Source organism: Haliotis rufescens, unplaced genomic scaffold, assembly GCF_023055435.1.
Source record: "Haliotis rufescens isolate VD_foot unplaced genomic scaffold, xgHalRufe1.0.p SCAF_12, whole genome shotgun sequence".
Lineage (NCBI taxonomy): Eukaryota > Metazoa > Mollusca > Gastropoda > Lepetellida > Haliotidae > Haliotis > Haliotis rufescens.
The window spans coordinates 19,377,638-19,391,876 of NW_025963802.1; the positions used below are offsets into that span (position 1 = coordinate 19,377,638).

Genomic DNA, 14,239 nt, shown 5'->3' on the forward strand with positions numbered 1-14,239 from the left:
TAAGAATATAGGTCCCCAGCAATTTATGCTTTTCTAGGAGTGGGGATTCCAGGTAAGAATATAGGTCCCAAGCAATGCATGCTTTTCTAGCAGAGGGGATTCCAGGTAAGACTATAGGTCCCCAGCAATCTATGCTTTTCTACCAGTGGAGAATCCAGGTAAGAATATAGGTCCCCAGCAATCTGTGCTTTTCTAGGAGTGGGGATTCCAGGTAAGAATATAGGTCCCCAGCAATCTATCCTTTTCTACCAGTGGAGATTCCAGGTAAGAATATAGGTCCCCAGCAATCTGTGCTTTTCTACCAGTGGAGATTCCAGGTAAGAATATAGGTCCCCAGCAATCTGTGCTTTTCTACCAGTGGAGATTCCAGGTAAGAATATAGGTCCCCAGCAATCTATCCTTTTCTACCAGTGGAGATTCCAGGTAAGAATATAGGTCCCCACCAATCTGTGCTTTTCTAGCAGAGGGGATTCCATGTAAGACTATAGGTCCCCAGCAATCTATGCTTTTCTACCAGTGGAGATTCCAGGTAAGAATATAGGTCCCCAGCAATTTATGCTTTTCTAGGAGTGGGGATTCCAGGTAAGAATATAGGTCCCAAGCAATGCATGCTTTTCTAGCAGAGGGGATTCCAGGTAAGACTATAGGTCCCCAGCAATCTATGCTTTTCTACCAGTGGAGATTCCAGGTAAGAATATAGGTCCCCAGCAATCTGTGCTTTTCTACCAGTGGAGATTCCAGGTAAGAATATAGGTCCCCAGCAATCTATGCTTTTCTACCAGTGGAGATTCCAGGTAAGAATATAGGTCCCCAGCAATCTGTGCTTTTCTACCAGTGGAGATTCCAGGTAAGAATATAGGTCCCAAGCAACCTATGCTTTTCTAGGAGTGGGGATTCCAGGTAAGAATATAGGTCCCAAGCAATGCATGCTTTTCTAGCAGAGGGGATTCCAGGTAAGAATATAGGTCCCCAGCAATCTATGCTTTTCTACCAGTGGAGATTCCAGGTAAGAATATAGGTCCCCAGCAATCTATGCTTTTTCTACCAGTGGAGATTCCAGGTAAGAATATAGGTCCCCACCAATCTGTGCTTTTCTACCAGTGGAGATTCCAGGTAAGAATATAGGTCCCCAGCAATCTATGCTTTTCTACCAGTGGAGATTCCAGGTAAGAATATAGGTCCCCACCAATCTGTGCTTTTCTACCAGTGGAGATTCCAGGTAAGAATATAGGTCCCCAGCAATTTATGCTTTTCTACCAGTGGAGATTCCAGGTAAGAATATAGGTCCCCAGCAATTTATGCTTTTCTAGGAGTGGGGATTCCAGGTAAGAATATAGGTCCCAAGCAATGCATGCTTTTCTAGCAGAGGGGATTCCAGGTAAGACTATAGGTCCCCAGCAATCTATGCTTTTCTACCAGTGGAGATTCCAGGTAAGAATATAGGTCCCCAGCAATTTATGCTTTTCTAGGAGTGGGGATTCCAGGTAAGAATATAGGTCCCAAGCAATGCATGCTTTTCTAGCAGAGGGGATTCCAGGTAAGACTATAGGTCCCCAGCAATCTATGCTTTTCTACCAGTGGAGATTCCAGGTAAGAATATAGGTCCCCAGCAATTTATGCTTTTCTAGGAGTGGGGATTCCAGGTAAGAATATAGGTCCCAAGCAATGCATGCTTTTCTAGCAGAGGGGATTCCAGGTAAGACTATAGGTCCCCAGCAATCTATGCTTTTCTACCAGTGGAGATTCCAGGTAAGAATATAGGTCCCCAGCAATCTATGCTTTTCTACCAGTGGAGATTCCAGGTAAGAATATAGGTCCCCAGCAATCTATGCTTTTTCTACCAGTGGAGATTCCAGGTAAGAATATAGGTCCCCACCAATCTGTGCTTTTCTACCAGTGGAGATTCCAGGTAAGAATATAGGTCCCCAGCAATCTATGCTTTTCTACCAGTGGAGATTCCAGGTAAGAATATAGGTCCCCACCAATCTGTGCTTTTCTACCAGTGGAGATTCCAGGTAAGAATATAGGTCCCCAGCAATTTATGCTTTTCTACCAGTGGAGATTCCAGGTAAGAATATAGGTCCCCAGCAATTTATGCTTTTCTAGGAGTGGGGATTCCAGGTAAGAATATAGGTCCCAAGCAATGCATGCTTTTCTAGCAGAGGGGATTCCAGGTAAGACTATAGGTCCCCAGCAATCTATGCTTTTCTACCAGTGGAGATTCCAGGTAAGAATATAGGTCCCCAGCAATTTATGCTTTTCTAGGAGTGGGGATTCCAGGTAAGAATATAGGTCCCAAGCAATGCATGCTTTTCTAGCAGAGGGGATTCCAGGTAAGACTATAGGTCCCCAGCAATCTATGCTTTTCTACCAGTGGAGATTCCAGGTAAGAATATAGGTCCCCAGCAATTTATGCTTTTCTAGGAGTGGGGATTCCAGGTAAGAATATAGGTCCCAAGCAATGCATGCTTTTCTAGCAGAGGGGATTCCAGGTAAGACTATAGGTCCCCAGCAATCTATGCTTTTCTACCAGTGGAGATTCCAGGTAAGAATATAGGTCCCCAGCAATCTGTGCTTTTCTACAAGTGGGGATTCCAGGTAAGAATATAGGTCCCCAGCAATCTATCCTTTTCTACCAGTGGAGATTCCAGGTAAGAATATAGGTCCCCAGCAATCTGTGCTTTTCTACCAGTGGAGATTCCAGGTAAGAATATAGGTCCCCACCAATCTATCCTTTTCTACCAGTGGAGATTCCAGGTAAGAATATAGGTCCCCACCAATCTGTGCTTTTCTAGCAGAGGGGATTCCAGGTAAGACTATAGGTCCCCAGCAATCTATGCTTTTCTACCAGTGGAGATTCCAGGTAAGAATATAGGTCCCCAGCAATTTATGCTTTTCTACCAGTGGAGATTCCAGGTAAGAATATAGGTCCCCGGCAATTTATGCTTTTCTAGGAGTGGGGATTCCAGGTAAGAATATAGGTCCCAAGCAATGCATGCTTTTCTAACAGAGGGGATTCCAGGTAAGACTATAGGTCCCCAGCAATCTATGCTTTTCTACCAGTGGAGATTCCAGGTAAGAATATAGGTCCCCAGCAATTTATGCTTTTCTAGGAGTGGGGATTCCAGGTAAGAATATAGGTCCCAAGCAATGCATGCTTTTCTAGCAGAGGGGATTCCAGGTAAGACTATAGGTCCCCAGCAATCTATGCTTTTCTACCAGTGGAGATTCCAGGTAAGAATATAGGTCCCCAGCAATCTGTGCTTTTCTACCAGTGGGGATTCCAGGTAAGAATATAGGTCCCCAGCAATCTATCCTTTTCTACCAGTGGAGATTCCAGGTAAGAATATAGGTCCCCAGCAATCTGTGCTTTTCTACCAGTGGAGATTCCAGGTAAGAATATAGGTCCCCACCAATCTATCCTTTTCTACCAGTGGAGATTCCAGGTAAGAATATAGGTCCCCACCAATCTGTGCTTTTCTAGCAGAGGGGATTCCAGGTAAGACTATAGGTCCCCAGCAATCTATGCTTTTCTACCAGTGGAGATTCCAGGTAAGAATATAGGTCCCCAGCAATTTATGCTTTTCTAGGAGTGGGGATTCCAGGTAAGAATATAGGTCCCAAGCAATGCATGCTTTTCTAGCAGAGGGGTTTCCAGGTAAGACTATAGGTCCCCAGCAATCTATGCTTTTCTACCAGTGGAGAATCCAGGTAAGAATATAGGTCCCCAGCAATCTGTGCTTTTCTAGGAGTGGGGATTCCAGGTAAGAATATAGGTCCCCAGCAATCTATCCTTTTCTACCAGTGGAGATTCCAGGTAAGAATATAGGTCCCCAGCAATCTGTGCTTTTCTACCAGTGGAGATTCCAGGTAAGAATATAGGTCCCCAGCAATCTGTGCTTTTCTACCAGTGGAGATTCCAGGTAAGAATATAGGTCCCCAGCAATCTATCCTTTTCTACCAGTGGAGATTCCAGGTAAGAATATAGGTCCCCACCAATCTGTGCTTTTCTAGCAGAGGGGATTCCAGGTAAGACTATAGGTCCCCAGCAATCTATGCTTTTCTACCAGTGGAGATTCCAGGTAAGAATATAGGTCCCCAGCAATTTATGCTTTTCTAGGAGTGGGGATTCCAGGTAAGAATATAGGTCCCAAGCAATGCATGCTTTTCTAGCAGAGGGGATTCCAGGTAAGACTATAGGTCCCCAGCAATCTATGCTTTTCTACCAGTGGAGATTCCAGGTAAGAATATAGGTCCCCAGCAATCTGTGCTTTTCTACCAGTGGAGATTCCAGGTAAGAATATAGGTCCCCAGCAATCTATGCTTTTCTACCAGTGGAGATTCCAGGTAAGAATATAGGTCCCCAGCAATCTGTGCTTTTCTACCAGTGGAGATTCCAGGTAAGAATATAGGTCCCAAGCAACCTATGCTTTTCTAGGAGTGGGGATTCCAGGTAAGAATATAGGTCCCAAGCAATGCATGCTTTTCTAGCAGAGGGGATTCCAGGTAAGAATATAGGTCCCCAGCAATCTATGCTTTTCTACCAGTGGGGATTCCAGGTAAGAATATAGGTCCCAAGCAATCTATGCTTTTCTACCAGTGGAGATTCCAGGTAAGAATAGTAGGCCCCAGCAATCTATGCTTTTTCTACCAGTGGAGATTCCAGGTAAGAATATAGGTCCCCACCAATCTGTGCTTTTCTACCAGTGGAGATTCCAGGTAAGAATATAGGTCCCCAGCAATCTATGCTTTTCTACCAGTGGAGATTCCAGGTAAGAATATAGGTCCCCACCAATCTGTGCTTTTCTACCAGTGGAGATTCCAGGTAAGAATATAGGTCCCCAGCAATTTATGCTTTTCTACCAGTGGAGATTCCAGGTAAGAATATAGGTCCCCAGCAATTTATGCTTTTCTAGGAGTGGGGATTCCAGGTAAGAATATAGGTCCCAAGCAATGCATGCTTTTCTAGCAGAGGGGATTCCAGGTAAGACTATAGGTCCCCAGCAATCTATGCTTTTCTACCAGTGGAGATTCCAGGTAAGAATATAGGTCCCCAGCAATTTATGCTTTTCTAGGAGTGGGGATTCCAGGTAAGAATATAGGTCCCAAGCAATGCATGCTTTTCTAGCAGAGGGGATTCCAGGTAAGACTATAGGTCCCCAGCAATCTATGCTTTTCTACCAGTGGAGATTCCAGGTAAGAATATAGGTCCCCAGCAATTTATGCTTTTCTAGGAGTGGGGATTCCAGGTAAGAATATAGGTCCCAAGCAATGCATGCTTTTCTAGCAGAGGGGATTCCAGGTAAGACTATAGGTCCCCAGCAATCTATGCTTTTCTACCAGTGGAGATTCCAGGTAAGAATATAGGTCCCCAGCAATCTGTGCTTTTCTACCAGTGGGGATTCCAGGTAAGAATATAGGTCCCCAGCAATCTATCCTTTTCTACCAGTGGAGATTCCAGGTAAGAATATAGGTCCCCAGCAATCTGTGCTTTTCTACCAGTGGAGATTCCAGGTAAGAATATAGGTCCCCACCAATCTATCCTTTTCTACCAGTGGAGATTCCAGGTAAGAATATAGGTCCCCACCAATCTGTGCTTTTCTAGCAGAGGGGATTCCAGGTAAGACTATAGGTCCCCAGCAATCTATGCTTTTCTACCAGTGGAGATTCCAGGTAAGAATATAGGTCCCCAGCAATTTATGCTTTTCTACCAGTGGAGATTCCAGGTAAGAATATAGGTCCCCGGCAATTTATGCTTTTCTAGGAGTGGGGATTCCAGGTAAGAATATAGGTCCCAAGCAATGCATGCTTTTCTAGCAGAGGGGATTCCAGGTAAGACTATAGGTCCCCAGCAATCTATGCTTTTCTACCAGTGGAGATTCCAGGTAAGAATATAGGTCCCCAGCAATTTATGCTTTTCTAGGAGTGGGGATTCCAGGTAAGAATATAGGTCCCAAGCAATGCATGCTTTTCTAGCAGAGGGGATTCCAGGTAAGACTATAGGTCCCCAGCAATCTATGCTTTTCTACCAGTGGAGATTCCAGGTAAGAATATAGGTCCCCAGCAATCTGTGCTTTTCTACCAGTGGAGATTCCAGGTAAGAATATAGGTCCCCACCAATCTATCCTTTTCTACCAGTGGAGATTCCAGGTAAGAATATAGGTCCCCACCAATCTGTGCTTTTCTAGCAGAGGGGATTCCAGGTAAGACTATAGGTCCCCAGCAATCTATGCTTTTCTACCAGTGGAGATTCCAGGTAAGAATATAGGTCCCCAGCAATTTATGCTTTTCTAGGAGTGGGGATTCCAGGTAAGAATATAGGTCCCAAGCAATGCATGCTTTTCTAGCAGAGGGGATTCCAGGTAAGACTATAGGTCCCCAGCAATCTATGCTTTTCTACCAGTGGAGATTCCAGGTAAGAATATAGGTCCCCAGCAATTTATGCTTTTCTAGGAGTGGGGATTCCAGGTAAGAATATAGGTCCCAAGCAATGGATGCTTTTCTAGCAGAGGGGATTCCAGGTAAGACTATAGGTCCCCAGCAATCTATGCTTTTCTACCAGTGGAGATTCCAGGTAAGAATATAGGTCCCCAGCAATCTGTGCTTTTCTACCAGTGGGGATTCCAGGTAAGAATATAGGTCCCCAGCAATCTATCCTTTTCTACCAGTGGAGATTCCAGGTAAGAATATAGGTCCCCAGCAATCTGTGCTTTTCTACCAGTGGAGATTCCAGGTAAGACTATAGGTCCCCAGCAATCTATGCTTTTCTACCAGTGGAGATTCCAGGTAAGAATATAGGTCCCCAGCAATCTGTGCTTTTCTACCAGTGGAGATTCCAGGTAAGAATATAGGTCCCCACCAATCTATCCTTTTCTACCAGTGGAGATTCCAGGTAAGAATATAGGTCCCCACCAATCTGTGCTTTTCTAGCAGAGGGGATTCCAGGTAAGACTATAGGTCCCCAGCAATCTATGCTTTTCTACCAGTGGAGATTCCAGGTAAGAATATAGGTCCCCAGCAATTTATGCTTTTCTAGGAGTGGGGATTCCAGGTAAGAATATAGGTCCCAAGCAATGCATGCTTTTCTAGCAGAGGGGATTCCAGGTAAGACTATAGGTCCCCAGCAATCTATGCTTTTCTACCAGTGGAGATTCCAGGTAAGAATATAGGTCCCCAGCAATCTGTGCTTTTCTACCAGTGGGGATTCCAGGTAAGAATATAGGTCCCCAGCAATCTATCCTTTTCTACCAGTGGAGATTCCAGGTAAGAATATAGGTCCCCAGCAATCTGTGCTTTTCTACCAGTGGAGATTCCAGGTAAGAATATAGGTCCCCAGCAATCTGTGCTTTTCTACCAGTGGAGATTCCAGGTAAGAATATAGGTCCCCAGCAATCTATCCTTTTCTACCAGTGGAGATTCCAGGTAAGAATATAGGTCCCCACCAATCTGTGCTTTTCTAGCAGAGGGGATTCCATGTAAGACTATAGGTCCCCAGCAATCTATGCTTTTCTACCAGTGGAGATTCCAGGTAAGAATATAGGTCCCCAGCAATTTATGCTTTTCTAGGAGTGGGGATTCCAGGTAAGAATATAGGTCCCAAGCAATGCATGCTTTTCTAGCAGAGGGGATTCCAGGTAAGACTATAGGTCCCCAGCAATCTATGCTTTTCTACCAGTGGAGATTCCAGGTAAGAATATAGGTCCCCAGCAATCTGTGCTTTTCTACCAGTGGAGATTCCAGGTAAGAATATAGGTCCCCAGCAATCTATGCTTTTCTACCAGTGGAGATTCCAGGTAAGAATATAGGTCCCCAGCAATCTGTGCTTTTCTACCAGTGGAGATTCCAGGTAAGAATATAGGTCCCAAGCAACCTATGCTTTTCTAGGAGTGGGGATTCCAGGTAAGAATATAGGTCCCAAGCAATGCATGCTTTTCTAGCAGAGGGGATTCCAGGTAAGAATATAGGTCCCCAGCAATCTATGCTTTTCTACCAGTGGGGATTCCAGGTAAGAATATAGGTCCCAAGCAATCTATGCTTTTCTACCAGTGGAGATTCCAGGTAAGAATAGTAGGCCCCAGCAATCTATGCTTTTCTACCAGTGGAGATTCCAGGTAAGAATATAGGTCCCCAGCAATCTATGCTTTTTTACCAGTGGAGATTCCAGGTAAGAATATAGGTCCCCAGCAATTTATGCTTTTCTAGGAATGGGGATTCCAGGTAAGAATATAGGTCCCAAGCAATCTATCCTTTTCTACCAGTGGAGATTCCAGGTAAGAATATAGGTCCCCAGCAATTTATGCTTTTCTACCAGTGGAGATTCCAGGTAAGAATATAGGTCCCCGGCAATTTATGCTTTTCTAGGAGTGGGGATTCCAGGTAAGAATATAGGTCCAAAGCAATGCATGCTTTTCTAGCAGAGGGGATTCCAGGTAAGACTATAGGTCCCCAGCAATCTATGCTTTTCTACCAGTGGAGATTCCAGGTAAGAATATAGGTCCCCAGTAATCTATGCTTTTCTACCAGTGGAGATTCCAGGTAAGACTATAGGTCCCCAGCAATCTATGCTTTTCTACCAGTGGAGATTCCAGGTAAGAATATAGGTCCCCAGCAATCTATCCTTTTCTACCAGTGGAGATTCCAGGTAAGACTATAGGTCCCCAGCAATCTATCCATTTCTACCAGTGGAGATTCCAGGTAAGACTAAAGGTCCCCAGCAATCTATCCTTTTCTACCAGTGGAGATTCCAGTTAAGACTATAGGTCCCCAGCAATCTATCCTTTTCTACCAGTGGAGATTCCAGGTAAGACTATAGGTCCCCAGCAATCTATCCTTTTCTACCAGTGGGGATTCCATGTAAGACTATAATAGGTCCCCAGCAATCTCATTAAAATCACATCTTAGTTCTCCTATTGCTAAACAAAGATCTGAGGACATCCTATTGCGGGTCATGTCAGAACGACCTTTCATCCGACCAATCAAAGCTTCGCTTATCAGATCCTGATAGTGACAGTGGGAATAACCTTAACATTGGGTATTCCAAACGACAGTTACCGCCCATACGACTGATTCCGTCAAAATTATCCTCTGAACAGCTGAACACTTATACACACATTCAACTACAGACTGTCCTCATAATAGTTCAAACTGACATTTTAATAATTACAATATGGGAACTGTGTAAATATATTTCGAGATTGGGACTTTGCATTAATATCACTTTGAACGGTACGTATTTCAGATTTTTCAGTTTTTGCTTTTTGTGGGATGAAAATCCAAAGTGACGCAGGTGGTTGAGGCTTACACCACTTTGGTGAAAGATAACACCACAAGTATGATGTTGAGAAAGTAAGAATCATGATCAGGACAAATCTGGGACTTGAACACAAGCAGCAGATCCCGCCACACCAAATGGACGTAACTGCGAAGTAAATATTGCAGCACGTTACATCTGAGCCACCCACAATGGCATTAGTTCACTTACACTGTAAGTTCAGATTTAAATCATTTAAAATGATCTATCACGACTAAATTTGAGTTAGTGATATAATATACCGAAACAATCACGAATTAGATATCACTACCTGTTACAACAATGGCGAAGAAATATGTTGACCTAGTTATATCCGCATTGCTGGTCAACGTAAGATATATATAATACTTCACATTGGAAGACCTAGATTAAATTACTGCTATGTACATTCAGTTAAACATACGGGACAATCTGTATGCCATTACACTTACCACATAGGTCCAAAATATTCTTGACAAATGTCGCATAACACAATTCGATATCTGTCTCTCTGGGTTTGGCCCACTCTCGGAATCTTATTTTCACTTTTGATAACATACAATTTCACGTGACCCGCCAAATCGAAAGCGAAAGTAGGAATAATACGTGACGCTCGTGTTATTCCGAGATCAATTTACGGAAAGGTGCGAGTGGTGACGAATGTGTGCAATCCATTCGTGACTAACTCGTGTTATTCCGGAACAAGTCTCCGTTTACGGAAAGAGGCGAGTGGTGACGAATGTGTGGATTCTGCAAACCTCGAAGAGAAATGGCAGCTTATGTTTCGAGTGGAATGTCTGCATACATAATGAATTAACAATATATTCAAATAGAGTTCATATTTTTCAAACACTATAATCCTGTCCGGAACAATTTCCTGCCTCGCAACATTCGTGTTCACAGTAGTCAATTGCTGCAAACATAACAGAGTTATCCCCCTTTAACCATGTAAGATTCAAGATTCAATATATTTTATTGTACAAAACACTTCTTAAGGGGCAGGGTATCTATTCTACAAATATAACATATTCGTATTATATTACATGTATATTGGTAGCATATGTTTATATGCTAACGAGGCGACTGCTACGGCACTGGACTATGCTTGTCGTAATTAGAGGCGACTAACGGAATCGGGTGGACAGATTCGCTGACTTTTTGGTTCATGCATGTCATCGTATCCCAATTGCCTTGATCGATGCTCATGATGTCAATCAAATGATTGTCTGGTCGTGACTCGATTATTTACAGACCGCCGTCATATAGCTGGAATATTGCTGAATGCGGCGTTAAACAAAAAACAAACAAAAAAACATAAATGGACGCTTGGACAGCGTTTCAATGTGGACATGGAAACCAAAATAAACTTTGAATGAAGACTTGAACAAACTTGGGATAATCCACATAAAGGTTTGAACTTAAATGCTTCTTCAGTTTCGGAAAACAAGTTCTTAAAAGCTTGCATTTTTGGGGTCAAACCACCACCCAAGTTGATTGCCGACGCTTTTAGCCAACCCAAAACTACTTGATAGGGGCGGAACCTCCGTTCGAACCCTTCAAATCACCTTTACCGTATTTAGTTATCATCGATCCAAATATACTAAGTACTTTTCCTCCGACCCCAACAATAGAGTGTCTGCGGTTAAGGGGTCTGTTCAAATGATCAATGTAGATAACAAACGTTGAGTTTTGAGACACAACCAAAACACTCAAAAAACTTAATTATGAAAATGTTGACATGATGAGTCTTTTTGGTCATAATTAATCAATTATTAGATTTCGTACTTTTGAAGTGCTCCATAATCTACATGCAGTTGTATCTTCTCACTGTGCATGCTTACACATCCGATATCGATCTTTGTATTCGATATACCACCTTGGCTTTCATCTCACATTTCAACTGCAGTCCCCCGTGGAGGAAATAGCCTCTCGGTTCCCGGTGCTTTAGACCTGGCATCTTGTGCATCATCGTGCCAAGATGGCGTGGATTATTGCTCATGCTGTCGACCACTGGCTTGCCTGACCCAGTGTATCGGTGGAGCTGGAATATAGCAGAATGCTTACAACATTTGCTCACCGCCTAAGCAGCCACGACTTGCTATAACCGACATAATCGTCTCAAGCCTCAAATCCAACACTCGAGTAGATATCGAAACCGTGAAGCTTCACAAGATCTACCGTACAGTAACTGGGACGCGGTGGGGTAGCCGTGTGGTTCAAGTGTTCGATTCTCCAGCTTAAGAACCGCTTCATGGATATAACGCCTCAGCCTTTTCCGATGCCCCTGCCGTGATTAACCATTAGTAAATGCAGGGTGCGTAAAGCATATAATCATTGATTTAACGACAAAGATGGGTGCAATGGCGTTTTAGGAAATGTACGGTCTGCCATGAATGGTTCGTAATTTTGCTAATGAAATCTAGGACTTATAAAAAACCCTGCAAATCTCGACTGCAGAAAGAATACACCACCAGGCCTATGTTTAGTGGATTAGAATTATGACGATTCCGCCAGAGATAATCCTCGATTATCCAGGGTATTATATTTCAATTCTGTTATATCAATACCCTGACCCATTCGCTACTATAGCTTGGTTTTATGCCGAAATATAAATAAATGACGCTGAAAATAGCCGTCCAATCCAATTACACTCATTTGCGAGGTAAATGCTGTGCTAAATTTGTGATAAAAAAGCTAGAGTGGTGACGTCACATTCGAATTAAAGCGTCAGTGGCGAATGGGTCCAGGGTAAATGTAATAATATAATGGAGGCGGATAACCGACCGGAGACGATCCGGAGTAGAATAGACTATGCTCGTCGTGAGAGGCGACTAACGGGATTGGGTTGTCAAGGTTCGTTGACTTGGTTGATGCACGTCATCGTATCCCAATTGCGTGGGTCGATGCTCATGATATCAATCACTTAATTGTCTGGCCCAGACTCGATTATTTACAGACCGTCGTCATATAGCTGGAATATTGCTGAGTGCGGCGTTAAACAACAAACGAACAAAAGTCGTGGATGTAATTAAACATAAATTGCGACGGAATAACTATCCGCCGTAGAAAATGTATGTTGTTCCAGGGGACACTTCATTATACAGGGGCGGTCGTAGCCTAGTGGTTAAAGCGTTAGCTCGTCACACCGAAGACCCGGGTTCGATTCCCGACATGGGTACAATGTGTGAAGCCTATTTCTGGTGTCCCCCGCCGTGATATTGCTCGAATATTGCTAAAAGCGGCGTAAAACCAAACTCACTCACTCACTCTTCATTATACAACACAACTCCGTCTGCGGGTCCACAACGTTTTATTGTGCATGGGAGCTTTACTAGTTGTTTCGTGTTCAGCTCCCAGATCTCAACTGCCAGCTCGCGCCGGTCTAGCTGCATATTACTCGTTCTAACATTCATACTATTCTTTATAAGGTAATACAGCTATGCTACGTAGTATCTCGTCCACAACCCACATGCCTCTCGTGCAGTGGTCATCCGGATGATCTTACTCTTGGCCTTATAAGACTCATATAACTCATCAAGTTGCAGTCCCATAACTCCCAAGAGTATGTATGGCCGGCCTCCCTTACCCCTCACTAGCCACCAATGAAACAGCTGACCAGTGCACGCCTGACCTGTGATCTGGTTACTCCCCCACGGGAGGTTTGCTTGAGGGAAGAGGGGGAGGAAATGTGTGCTACTGCCCAGCGCACGCTGCTCGAGGACCACTGTATATTACTGCATGTGGCATACTGTATATTACACTTGAAATACTGTATGCTGCATGTGATATGAGATATGGTCATTTTTAAATCACTTAGCTCCTCCACAGCAGACTTAATGACGCGCTTAGAACCTTCAAATACAATGCTGCTCTGACCATCACAGATGGCACTAAATCCTTTCCACTTTTAACACAGCTTTCAGGTTATTTCAAAACCATTAATAGTCTTGCTTCTACCAACTCTAAACCCAAAACCTTCGTCAATTTATCAGTCCTCTCAGTTTTGTCATAAGTTAGACTCCTTGTTTCCTTGTAATGCTCCCTTACTCTGATAGTCTTCCCATCCAGTACATGCTCCGTCTTCATCAAGACTTTCTCTACAACTAAAAGATGATAAATGAGTGAGTGAGTGAGTGAGTGAGTTGGGTTTAACGCCGCTTTTAACAGTATTCCATTTATATCACGGCATGTCAGTTTAATGTCGGAGGAAAGCCCGAAGTGATGCAGGTCTCAGACGTTTACCACTTCGGTGAAACCCACGAGCACGGGTATGGTGCTAACAAACCTAGAAACATAATTAGGGTGAACCGGAATTCGAACCCACAATCATAGGTTTCTGGCGTGCCCAAGGGACTCAACTCTGCACAGCGAATCGTGGCACCTAAGACGACTTGGCCACCCGTGTCCCCTCTTTAAATTAAACTATAAGAATGCAACATGAGTCCCACTCAGCCACCGAGGCTTCCACGAAAATGGAGTCTGTTAACTGGTAGTCTTGATCACATATTTTGTGCCTCCCTCTGACCAGGGTAAATTGGCACGGCTCCCATGGCCGAAAGCTAGAAATACACAATGCCATTAACACCTGTCAGAGGGGTACACAGAGTATGTGATCTAGACTACAAGTTGTCGCACTTCCAGTTTTGTGTGGGTCAGATCGCTGACTTTGAGAACGGACGTGCCGCCATCTTGGATGCGTGCGCAACCGGAACCGGAAGTGCCGCCATCTTGGATGCGTGCGCCATCGGAACAGGAAGCGATGTCATGGTGGCGTCACGCATGACCCACAATGCCCTGCGCAGGTCACGTGACCTCTGATGACGTCATCAGGTCACTTGACCTGCGCAGGGCCGAAACCGGTAGTGACGTAATCACAGAAACCGACCAATCAGAAGCCAGGAGCGGTTCCAGAGTCATGCACACAACTACTAGCGAACATTACAACTACTT

The 14,239-nt window shown here is 44.0% G+C and overlaps 1 protein-coding gene across 1 annotated transcript in view; it reads right to left on the reverse strand.

The window, feature by feature from the left end:
- LOC124126402 overlaps positions 1–9,859 on the reverse strand; it is a 96,830-nt gene extending 86,971 nt beyond the window's left edge. Inside the window, exon 1 of the mRNA XM_046489834.2 lies at positions 9,742–9,859. The gene's annotated coding sequence lies outside the window, so the exon portion shown is untranslated. The remainder of the gene's footprint in view (positions 1–9,741) is intronic.
- Positions 9,860–14,239: the final 4,380 nt, after the last annotated feature.